At 53.9% G+C, this 12247-nt stretch overlaps 1 long non-coding RNA gene across 4 annotated transcripts; it reads left to right on the top strand.

Annotated features, from left to right (window-relative positions):
• The first annotated feature begins 6330 nt into the window (after nucleotides 1–6330).
• Nucleotides 6331–10601, top strand: LOC125323966. Of its 4 annotated transcripts, XR_007202729.1 has the most exons (3): nucleotides 6834–7086; nucleotides 7767–7885; nucleotides 10401–10601. It is a non-coding gene; the product is annotated as an uncharacterized LOC125323966 (long non-coding RNA). The 4 variants fall into 4 exon arrangements; XR_007202730.1 differs by lacking the exons at nucleotides 6834–7086; nucleotides 7767–7885 and adding an exon at nucleotides 6331–6718; XR_007202728.1 differs by lacking the exon at nucleotides 6834–7086 and having other exon boundaries at nucleotides 7498–7885.
• The last annotated feature ends 1646 nt before the right edge of the window (nucleotides 10602–12247 follow it).

Raw genomic sequence — 12247 nt, 5'->3', positions numbered from 1 at the left:
GTTGCGGGGGAACGGGGGGAATGCTAACGAGGGAGACACATCCTCTCCTCTCTATCAGTTCATCTCATGCCACCTCTCCCACCGCTGTGAGCTTTTAAAAATAACAAATTGCAGGTTATCCTTCCTTTCTTTGGGAGGGTGACCTTTAGGGTTCACAATGCACATCGCCGAGGGATAAAGAGAAATTTGTTTTCCAGGGGAAAAAGGAGACGAAAGCTGCGATTCTCACAGGCGCTAGGAATTGGACCTTAAGGGGGGGTGGAAAGAGTATTTTGAGGAGCTTGATAAATTTAAGAGCTGCTGGAATGCGGATTCATCGGGAGCAGGTCGGTTCTGGCTGGCGCGGGAACCAGCGGGATGAGGCATGGGGTCGAAGCAAATATGAGCCTATTAATAATCAATAACTGCTCGCAGGGCAGCGATGATTCAGGCCAGGTTGGTGTCTAATTGCCATTATTGTTATTCTGGTTTAAACCCCGTTCCTCTCCGCTGCTGCCACCAGTGATCTGAGGCGCTGTATTTTTAATTTGTTCCCAGGCACGGCACAAATCCATCACATGCCTGGATCCAAATGCCAGCGCTGGAGCAGCAGCGAAACATTTTTGTTATTTAAGTTACTGTATGCTAAGTTTATGTTGATTGCTCTGAGTATCATCTCCCGAAGTTAACTAGCGTTAAAGTGTTGATAATGTCCCACTTTCGCAATCAGATTTGCATAGTGCACAACGGAGTTTAGCAGGAGGAAAAAATTAGCTTAAGTGCTGTTTTTCATCAGCCCTGTCAGTCTCACACTGTTTGCTTCATCTGGGTGCACGGGGCGTTTGGTGACAAATGGTTATGACATTTTCTATCTCAGCATTACGTCATTACAGAATCGCCGCCGTCCTCTGGCTCGCGGCTGCATCCTGGCCTGGCAGAGAGGGACAGAGGAGGGGGTGAAAACGGGGGCAGCAAGGCAAGAATTGGGATTTTGAAGTGTTTTATTATTTAGGATTTTTATTCTCCCTGGGAAAAGAAAAATAATAATAATAATTTCAACCTCTTTCCCTTCCCCCCTGCTCGAGGCAGCATCCAGGAATATTCCCGTGGGCAAAAGGAAAAGCATCCTGTTCCCGTTGAAGCCAGCGGCAAACTGCTGGATGTGCAGGACCCGGATACAAACAGGGGTGACCTCTCTTTGTTCGGGGTGCAGATCCAGGACCACTCCTCCCAGAGTGTCCCACTCCTCCCTCCCAGCATCAGTGCAACCTGGCTGACATCCCCCCACCTTCCCATTCAGCCCTGGATGAATGATGGAAAATCAGGCTGGAGATTTCTCCTGCGACACTATTTTATAAAATATAATTCAAACATTTCCTCGGTGTTAACAGCTCCGAAATAAAATCCCCAGAACGCAAGAATATGTGATGTCCATAGCAATTTTGGTTTGGTTTTGTGTTAAACTCCCTCCCCACATCCATGCCTTACTTTTCATCTCGGTTTTGTACCTGAATTTAGGAGCAATTTATGCAATTTATTCATACCCTGGATCAGGCAGAAGTTTTCACCTGCATTTTGTGGGGTGTTACGGTGGCAATTCCTCATTTTGAGGCTCTTGTTTCTGTTTCACCCCCTTGCTGTAGGGGTAAATACAGGGCTGGTAAAGCCCAGCATTATCTTGGGATGTGTTTTTAGCCTGAGCCCCCCCCTCCATACATTAAGTAATTCATCCTTATTGCCATTAGGAATTCAGATGTTATTTTACGGAGGGGGAAGGGAGGATGGATGTGCAGAGCAGAGCACAGCTCATATTTTACAGATATTCCTTTTTGCTGTGCGAGTTGCTGATTTACTCTTGGAAACCTGCTGGAGGAAGGTTTGAAGGAAGCTTTATGGGGGGAAAAGAGGGATTTTTGATGTAATTCAGGCTTCTCCCCGCTCCCGTGCAGCTCTCGCTGGCTGGGTGTGCAGAGCCGTATAGGGAACGGCCGCCTTTGCATTAATAATAGTCCAATAAAACCAGACAATATTCCTGCTTAAATGCACTGAGTTATGTAGATCCGAATTCTAGCACATCAGCAAGGAAAGAAAAGCAGATATTTCGTCCTCGCCACAACAAATTCCGTGATACAAATGCGAGCCGACATATGGTAAAAATTGCCTGCAGCCCTGCTGATTTACAGAACTGTTTTCACTCACAGATAATTCATTAAAAATCATTTCATACCGGCTGTATATACATAAAAAATATTTACTTGTGTAAATATCAGTCAGGAAGGTATTGCTTTTTTTTTCCCTTTTTTTTTTTTTACCCTTTCCCTTCTTTTTTATTTTTTTGACAGCTGATGGGGAGGTGGGGGGAAAAAATCCGGAGATGAATGATGGACATAGGGGAAAGCAAAGGTATTCCTGGCATCCATCCGCTCATCCTGGATATAGGTCAGGGCTGGGGGTGGGCTGGGACAGCTTTAAACCCACTACCTGAGCCATCTGCTCTTCCATGCCAGTGGAATCTGCGTTGGGGAAACACACACTAGGCAGACATGGATATTGTGGGATACGGCCCCAAAGGGGCTGGGAAAGGGCTTTTACCTGATTTGGGGCTCTCTGCTGACCTGTGGAACAATAGGGGAATGCTCACGCCGGGAGATGTCTCCAGAAAACAGGAGCAGTGGGATTTCAAGGCCGCTGCTGCTGTGGCAGAGCAGCTTGGAAAATAAGGAGCAAATCCCAGCAAGGCGAGGGGAGTTTTTGGGTTTAATTGGTTTTGCAAATTGTCCTAAAATGATGGAGGTGCTAAACGTGAGGGGCACGAGAGGGTCTGCGGCTCCCAAACATGAACATTCCAGGTATAACCAAGACAAGCCCTGAAATCTCCCTTCCAGGCCTCGCATTTTACCCTCTAAAATATGTGTTACACTACTCAAAATGCTGAACAAGGCTCCAGCCCGACACCCGCATCCTCCCTCTTTTCCCTGTGCTTACTCCAGTAGAATTTGCTTAAATACAATGCGTTGTTTTAAACCCGAAGCTTGGAGACCTTTAGATGATTTTTTTTCCCCCTCGAGGAAAATTCAGAAATAAATCATGGAGTACAAGGGATTTGGGGTGTTTTGTTTGCTGGGGTTTTTTTTACCTCTACATCCAGTAGGTGAAACGATATTATTTAAAGTGTGGAAGGCAATAAGTACTTGGAAGAGGGATCTGGTCCATCAGCTTTCATCCTCCATAAAACCCAGTAGTAAACAAAGCAATAATATTTGGGGGCTTGGAGAGGGCAGCTCTGGGGGGAGCTGGGATGTTGATTAAGATGGAATGGCTACGTGGGGAATGGGGGGGATGCTGGAATCACATCCCACGGCTGCACCCGGCACGGCGGCCAGGGGAGAAAGTTTGGGCCCGTTTCCTCTGGAATTCGGTGGCACATCTCACTCCGTGGAGCTGCTGCATCAATGAGAAATTTTCCTATCAAGCTGAACCCGAAAGGGAGGGTAAAATCAACTCTCGCTTCCCCATCGGAGCGTCTACAGCGCGAGAGCCTCTCCCGCTCTATTTATACGCTGGATAAATCAGTCTCCAGACTGTTACCATAGATAACAGAGTTTTTCTCCTGCTGTTGTCTCTAACAGCTTCTTTTTCCCCCCACTATATTTTGCACGGTTCCTACCTATCACCTCGGTGAGTAATTCCCCTGCTTTAAAGCAAATTACTTGGGGGAGAGCCGAGTTTTTCAGGCAGAGGGAGATTTTTCATCCCTGGAATTTTGCTCCCGGTTCTCTGAGTAACCCTGAGAAATCCTGCAGAAAGGGGAGCTATAGGTGACTGCATCTGATCCTGATACATATTTAACCTTCTCACAAGCTCCAGGAATTAACTATTTAGGAGATGAGCAGCCGGCGCAGGTTTTGCACCGGGATAACACGGCCAGGCTGGTTCGCAGCGACGCCGAAGCTTCCCACAAAAATCCCTAATTCTCACCACAGAGCTTCTGCAGGAGACATTGCCACGGGCTGGGATCTTTATTTGAAATAAATAACTCACTCAATGCGGCAGCTCCCTGTTTCGGGGACCAGTGGATGCGGATTTTCCCCTCCCAGGGATGGGGTGTTAATGGGATTTGTTGCTCCTGGTTGGGGAGCGAGGGGGGTTAATCCCTTCCTTCATGTATATCCCTGCTAAGCTGGTTTAGGTCATGTTTAGAGCTAAGTTTTGTGGTACAGGCTCTGTCCACCCGTCCATCCCGCAGTGCCAAGCACAGGGATGAATCCAGCTGCCATCTTCTCCCCCGTTGCACCGCCCAGCACTTAAAAATTCAAGTGAGCCCCAGAAAGAAATTAAAGAAAAGGTTTAAATTCCAGCAAAGCAGTGAAAAAGCCTCTAAAGGCTTTTAGAAACCCTGCGTCGTCGCTCGGGGAAAGCTCCCAGCGAGGCCCAGAGCCCTTTGTTTGCTGCAAGGGGGATTTATCCTGGAGTGGGTAGGGAAGGAAAGGGACTTTTTCCCCACCACCTGCAGGGACCCATTTCCCCGGCATCACCTCTGCCATCGTCTCCAGCAGGCATGAAGCTACTTGTGGGGAGGTGGCTTTGGGGGTTTGGCATCGTTTTCTAAAGCCCATTGCCTTCGAGGAGGCTGCAAAGCGTTAAATAGCCTCACCTGACCTCCTCCAGCAAAGCCAGGCTCTGCATCCTTATTTAGGGACATACATCACCTCCACAGCTTTCCCTCTGGCGCTGGGGGTGGAGCAGAGAAGTGAAATGTCGTGAGAGAAGAGGAAAAAAAAAAAGAAGTATCTCTAAATCCATTCCAATTTGCCTTGAAACCCCTTTCCCACCCCAGCGGTGGCCGAGCACATCCCGGCCATCCCGGCCAAGGGCCGGACACATATGCCATGCCATATGGAGCGGCACGATCCCGGTCAATCGGATCTTTGGGAGTTTTAGCATTTAATTTCTTAATGTGCTAATAGTGCACAGGGAGGGGATGGATCACCGGTTAAGTCCGAGGATTTATGTTTTTAAGGGAGCGTAATGTATTTTTAAATATCCCCGGCCAACGTGACGGGCGCCGGGCAGGAGGGTGAGCTGGAGAAGGCCCTGGAAGAGCCCTTTGAGCTTTAATCCAGAACAGGTTTCTAACGTGACATCCAGCTCCGTGTGAGCTGAAATTCAGGCGGAAAATCCCCGTGTCCATTTGACAAAGCCATTTTGCCCAGCCTGAGGGCTGCGAGCCCTGTTCTGGGTCTGTATCCCCCTGCTGCTCCCATAATTTCCATCCATGGATCCATCTCCATGGCTTAGCTCAGGTATCTCACTTCCGTTTGAAGCCATGAAGGATGGATGCCAAAATCTCCCCAAGGCCCCTGATCCTCAGTTTCCCCTCTTAGAGAGGGAATTGCATTTCCTTCCTTCAAATTGCCCCTGGGATCAGGGCTTATGCAGACTCCCAAGGTGATTTCAGCTCCTCAAAAGGAAAAGTCTTGCAGAGAGATACAAAATACATGTTCATAAGAAAACATACAGAAGTAATTTCAGGGGAGTATGGAAATGACAGCTGTTCACCTCCAACCTGCCATGAAACTCATCTATTTATTTTTAAATAAACCACCTCAGCTCTCCATAAATCTCCGAGGCAGGGAACCAAGGAGGGGACGAATTAGGCGGCGCTGTGACCCCATCCCGGTCCCCGCCGGGCAGCTGCCTGCGGGGCAGGGACGGATGCTCGCGTGGCCCCGTGGCTCCAGCTGCAGTTGGAAGCGCAGCGGTCTCAGAGGGATGCTCTGGCTGTTGGCTTCTGTCAGCCAGACCTTAAAATCTGCGCCGTGCAAGGCCTTATTTGAATTGCAAACGGCTCAAGGGAGGTGTACGTGGAGTTGCTTTCTCAGGGTAAATAGGGTTTGGGGTTTGGTTTTTTTTAAACTAATAATATTGTGTCATGCTTTCAGGGGGTGATGGTATAAAGGGCAGGAGGAAAGATTTCTGTAGCTGAGCTGGTGGCTCTCCCCAACCATTTCTGGCAGCTAATTTCCAGCATTCCCTTGAAAACTCCTCTGATCTGATGCGTTAAGTGAAATGTCATTAAGGCAATGGGAACACAACGGTAGGGACTGTGAGACAGCACTAAGGGGAAAGGGCAGAGGCTCCCAGAGGCTCCCAGACACGTTTTTTGGACCCCCAATGTGCCCAAGGTTCTTGTGCTTACTCAGAGCTGGACGCTCCTGCCCATCTCTGAATACACAGACTCACACTCGGGGTACCAACCACCGACTCGCGCTCCCATGTGGGTTTTTCTCAGCAACTTCTAGGCCTCGACTGGGGAGGGAAAAAGGAAAGGAAAAAAAAAGAAGGGATGTATTTGTGTTTGTGCAATGGGAAGGGACAGAAGGAAGAGACGTGCGCTGCGGCGCGGTGCGGCGCTGGAATGATCTCAGGAGCTGCGGCTTGTGCAGAGAGATCCCAGGAGCGGGCACATGCCCTTGACACCGAATCACCCGGCGAGTAATAAAGGATTTCCTGCCTTCAGAGCCTGCTTGAGCCGGGGGTTTAGCCCGCGTTAGGCTGTGCAGTGCCCTGACAAGGTTACAGGGTCTAACAGGGCGCTCAGCCGGGACTGGTGATGTTGGGAATGTGTAGCTATCCCTGGATATAGATGTGTAGATAACCACGGCGTGCGCTCCTCACCACCAGCACCTCGCCACAAACAAAAAGCGTGCTCTTCTCCTTGAAATTCACCTTGAACGCGGTGAGATGGGGTGGGTTCGTTGGTTGGAATTTGGGGTTCATCATTATTATTATTATTATTATTATTATTATTATTATTATTATTATTATTATTTTTCACCCCCCCCCCCCCCTTTCCCCCGACAACTGTCAGCAGAGAGGCTGCAAAAAAAGCTGAGGAGCCACTGCAGGCTGCGCAGCGCTGGGAGCTGTCAGCCCCACGCCACTGCAGTGATGTCAGCCGCAGCCACAGCCACTGCCACCCCCAGCCCCTGCACACACGCGAGTCGCAAGAAGAAGAATTCATAATTACAGTAGCGTAGCCATGAAACCAGCAGTGCTGGGGGTGAGGGAGGGGGGAGAGAGAAAGCGAAGCCTCGGCCAAAATTGGTACTTTCATTTTTTTTAATACCTTTTTTTTTTTTTTTCCCCTCCCCCTGCAAAGCTGCACCCAGCTCTGCAGCATCCTTTCTCCGCAGCGGGGCTTGGGGGGGCCAGGGCAGGGGGTTCCCCCACGCGCCCCCCCAAAAGCGGGTGGAGGGCGCGGGGGGCTGCGGGGGGAGCTGGGCAGGGCTGGAGGCTCTTTCCCCGCGGGTCGCTCCTTGTTTTAAAAGGCAGCATTTCTGCGGACAACACCCGGAGCATCTCTGCGGGAGCGGGGCTGGGGGCGAGGGCTGCAGCCGCCTTGTTTGCGGCGCACGGAGTCAGCAGCTGGGATTTTTTTTTTTTGGCTGAATAATCCTTTACGGGGAGGGGGGTGTGCGGGAAAAGGGGGGGGGGGGGGCTGGGGGAGGAGGGAGGGAAAGTGGATCAACATCACCGAAGGAGGACAGCGAGCAAGATTAGGGCTGGCTAATGATAAATGAGAAGGCGCCGCTGACAGCTCCGCGCTCCGCGCAGCGCCCGCCCGGCTGCTCCGCGCTCCCTCCGCACCCTCCGGCCGCCCGCTCCGCTCCCGTCGACGGCCTGGCTCCAGCCCCCCCTTGCTTTTCTTTTCTATATATATATATTTTATATATATATATATATATACATATATATATATACCATTTTCACCGCCCTCCGCATAGCGCGGGGGGGGGCACATCCCACCCCCTGCCTCCCCGAGCATCCTCCGCGGGATTACGCGCCTGGCCGCGCTCCGCACCGGCTGCAGGACGGAGGGACCACGGCGGGGCTGCCGCAGGGGGTATTTCCTTCGCTCCTCTTCTTGCGGGGGGTGGGGGGTTTGGGTTGGGGTCGGGCCGGGAAAGGGGGGTTGGATAGACAGGACACCCCTCAGCACCCCACGGGGGAGGGGGGATGCAGTGGGGGCTGCGCTCCCACCCGGCCCCCCCCACGCCCTTTCTTCCCCCCCCCCCCCCCCCGGAGGGCTGGGGCGGGGGGGGGATGAAGGATGAAGCCAGGGCGGTTTATCCGTGGGCTCTGCCCGCCCCCCCTCATCGTACCCGGGTGACCTTTCAAATCAAAGCCCGGCTCGTACCTACCAAGGTGCATTGGGCAGCAAGGGCTGGGGGGTGCTGGGGAGGGGGGGGGTGATGCACCCGGGCTCTCCCCCTCCCTCTGCCTTTCCCCCTCCCTCCCTCCTCCCTCCTCCCTCCCTCGCTGCTCCCTCCCTCTCTCTCTCTGCTGCATTTTGCATGAGCTATCTAGGTCATTAGCATTTTAGCGTATGCAAGACTTGACAAAGCTGATGAGAAGCCAGATGGGCCCCTCTCCTCTTTTTTTTGCACCACTTGGGATCTGAGCGAAAGGATTGACTGCAGCAGGCGAACGGGGGAAGGTTTATTGCGCTCCTCCAGACCCCCCCGCTTAGAGCAGCGCGGCGGGGCTCGGGGCAGGCGGCAGAGAGCGGGCAGCGTTGGGCAGAGACGGAGGGCAGGTAACGGGGCCCCCCCGCCGCCCCCCACCCCACAGCCCGGGGCTTCTTTGATTTGATAGAGGGGGTTTTTCCGACGGGGGTGTGTGGGGGGGGGGGGTGTTAGGTTGGGTTTTGTCCCCCCCTCCCCCCCGCCCATGGGGAAGGGCGCGCCGAGCCTCCGCGGGGCGCGGAGAACAAAGGCTGGGCTCCGCGGGGTCCCTCTCCCCCCCTCCCCTCCTTCCCCCCTCCCTTTTTTTTTCTTTTCTTTTCCCATTTCCCCTTCTTCTTTATATTTTCTTCCTCCCGAGGAAAGGCCCCTCTCTCCGTGTTCACAGCGGACCTTGATTTAAATGTCCATACAATTAAGGCACGCGGTGAATGCCAAGAACGAGGCTGACCAGCATCGAGGCCGGAGGAGGCTCCGCGGCTCTCCGCACCCGCGGAACCCCCCGCACCCCCTGACACCCCCCCCCCCATCCCCCGAGCTCGGCCGCGGGGCGCGCAGGCAGCGCTGCGCACCGGCGCAGGTGGCACCGCAGCGCGGGGAGGGGGCGGAGAGGGATGCATGGGATGGGATGCGATGGGATGCGCTGGGATGGGATTGGGGCGCACGGCAGCTTTTGGGGGGCTCTCCGGGATAAAGGAGAGGGGGTCCCTGCGAGCACAGGCACCCGGGGTGTGAAATCCGGAGCTGTCACTCGCGGGTGCCCCGCGGGTGGGCCCCGGGGGAACGCGGCTGCTGCCCCCGGGGCTGCTCCGCTGCCGCCGCTTTGTGCTTTGCCTTTTCTCTCGCCTTTTCTCCGCAGAGCGATGGGGTTTTTCTCTGCTAAAAGCAAGGGCAGGTCTTGGGGTCACCGGGGCTCACGCTGCTCCCCCGGCGGAGGGGGGTGGGGGGGGATGCTGGGGCAAAGCCGCTCTTTTCCTTTGTTTTTTAAAGCTTTATTACGATATATTATTTTTTTCCGGTGGCTGTTTGTGTGTTTTTCCCCTCCGCCTCCCTCTCCTTTTAATCCTTATAATTTAAATCAAAAGTGCCGGGGAGAAGAAGGGGGGGAGGGCTGTGTCTGCAGGGCGAGGCCGGGCGTAAATCTCTTGGAGGGATAAACATGTCATTTGTTCCCTTTGTATGGTAATGCTGTCCCCCCCCAGCTGCCCCCCCACCCCCCAGCAGCTGCCCCAGCCATACATCCTCCCTACAAAAGATCCCAATTACCCATCGGCTGCCTCATTATACTGCTTACACAGCCCCGGCGAGAGGCGTGTGTGTGCGAGGAGTCGAGGGGAGGGGGGGAAGGATGAAGGGGTGGGGGGGAGAAACAGCACCTGAATTATCCAGAAAATAAAATAAAATTCAAAAATCTGGAGGCGGCGGGAGGGAGGGATGCTGCGACCCCGCAGGGATGCTGCGACCCCGCGGCCTAACACGGAGCAGGTGCCCCCCCAGAGCCTTCTGCAGGGCAGGGGCTGCTCCCCCCACCCCCCACCCCAACACCCCATTGGTTTCTTTTTCCCCTCCTTTTTCACACTTCTATTTTTATTTCGGTTTTTTTTATCCCTCCACCCTTCTAGCCATCACCACTGCTCTGCCCTGCTCCCCGCTGGGGCCCTTCACCTCCTTTCCCTTCTCCCATCCCTCTCTTCCCTTCCCTTCTCTTTGCAGCTGGAGGCCACCCTGCATCCCTTCATCCCGGCCCATCCCAGTGCTCCCAGCAGGTGTCTGGCTCTGGGGAAGGACAGGCCCTACTGGAGGGGACAGTCCCCCATCCCTCAGGGCATCTGCAGAGCTGTCCCCAATTTGGGGGGCCCTTGGTGACGGCGCGGGGGGTCCCATCTCTCTTTGCAGCTCCGCGCACAGACCCTCACCTCTGGAATGGTGCCCTTGGGAACACTGACAGCAGCTCGGGGTCCCTGGGATGCCTCTTTGCTCCCCACCAAGGGGGTCTGCAGGTATTTCGGGACATCCCTCCCTGGGCTCGCATCCCGGCCGGTGCGGATGCCGCGAGGAGCCCGTCGGGTCGTGCCAATAAAGCTCTTTCCTTGCGGGTTCCTGCATCCTCTCCTTTGTTCGTGGAGGTTTCTCGCCCGTCTCTTTACGGCGGCGGAGGCAGGACCCCCCTGAAGGACCCGCACTCAGCACCAGGTGGGGGATGAATATTAAAATCCACCCCAAAATAAAAACCTCAGCCTTGCAATTCGGCAGCCCACGGTCGCCTGCTCAACTCTGGGTGGGCACTGCCGCATCCTGGACCTCCAGGAGAGTCTGAACTGCCAGAGGGCTCCTGTGTAGTGAATAAAAGGGGGGAAAAGAAAGAGATTTGGGGTGCCTTCTCTTTGGGATTGCCCCCATCCCGGCAGGCAGATCCCTGCCGTGCCGCACTACGTGCCGAGCATCCCTCTGCGGCACTGCCGGCCCCACAGCACCCGGCCCTCACCAACTGGATAGATTTTCCTTTAAAGCTGTGGCATGGGAGAGGGAAAACAAGACCTAAATAACCCCAAATAAATACACAACCTGCTTTCTGTCTTGTGAAATGGCCGGGATGAAGAGACACCATCACCGCTCATCCAAAGGCCTGGTACCCCCGGCGGGCCCCGGCTGCCTGCCTCGGGCTCAGCCCGGAGGGATGGAGAGGAGGGGGCAGGAGGCTCTTATTAATACTAATCCTAAGAAATATTGCTGTGTCCTGAATAAATCAGGCCTGGGGTTCCTCCAAGACCTTTGCCCCCTTGAGATGAGCTGCAGTGCGGCCCCTCCTCTTTGGGGTGGACACCTTGGGAAGGGAAATGGCGCGGGGGGGCTGGGGGGGTGGACAGATGCGTTTGATTTTTTCGCTGAGGGATGGAGGAGGAGGTGGCACGATTTTATTCCAAGCACGTCAGCTCCCCCCTCCCTCCCTGTCCCCTCCTTCTTCCCTCCACCCGCAGTCCGATGTAAACATAACGGCGGGGACCTGCCAAGCTCCAGCCCCACTTGGATTATGGGGAGGAATTAAACAGCTCTGATTAACACAGGGATGCCCCCAAATAACCTTCGGGCATCTGGCCCTTGAGGCTGTGCACTGGAAGGGGCCGGGGACAGGGACCCCAGGCTACCCATCCCGTGGGCAGAGGGAAGGGATGGATGGAGAGGATTCGTGGGGACCACAGATCCTTCCATCTGTGATTTCATGCCGGTTTTATTTCTCCCTGCCCACGCCCACGCCTGACCGATTCACTCGCCACTGCAGCGCTGGTTGGGCTGGAGGTGCTCCGGCTCCAGCGGGGAGGTGGAACGGAAGATGTGGGAAATTCCTCTATTTCCCTCATTTCCCAGATCTCTGTCAAGTGCCAGCCTTGCTCTTCACCCAGTCCCATGAAGGATGATGGTCTCCATGCAGAAAGGTCTTTTGCTGCATATCCCCGCAGTATACAGCTCCTTTTTTCCATTTATTTTTATGCCCTGTACCTCCATGAACCACAAACCAACACATCTCCTAGCAGCAGCAGTCAAAGTGGGTGTTTTATTGGGAAATCTAATCAGGTTTCAAGGGGAAAATCCTTTCTTAATGTCTCAGCTAAGCAACGAGCTCAATTAAATTGCTTAGACTATAAAAAGGGCTGAGAGTCCCATCTCCTTTTTCCTCCCTGCTCTTCCTGGACAGCGCTGTCATCTCCGCACTCCACCGTCTTCAAACCCCAAACGAGCCTCAA

The sequence above is a fragment of the Corvus hawaiiensis genome, chromosome 3, assembly GCF_020740725.1.
Source record: "Corvus hawaiiensis isolate bCorHaw1 chromosome 3, bCorHaw1.pri.cur, whole genome shotgun sequence".
In the NCBI taxonomy this organism is placed as follows: Eukaryota; Metazoa; Chordata; class Aves; order Passeriformes; family Corvidae; genus Corvus; species Corvus hawaiiensis.
This window is presented reverse-complemented; position numbering and strand designations above follow the sequence as displayed.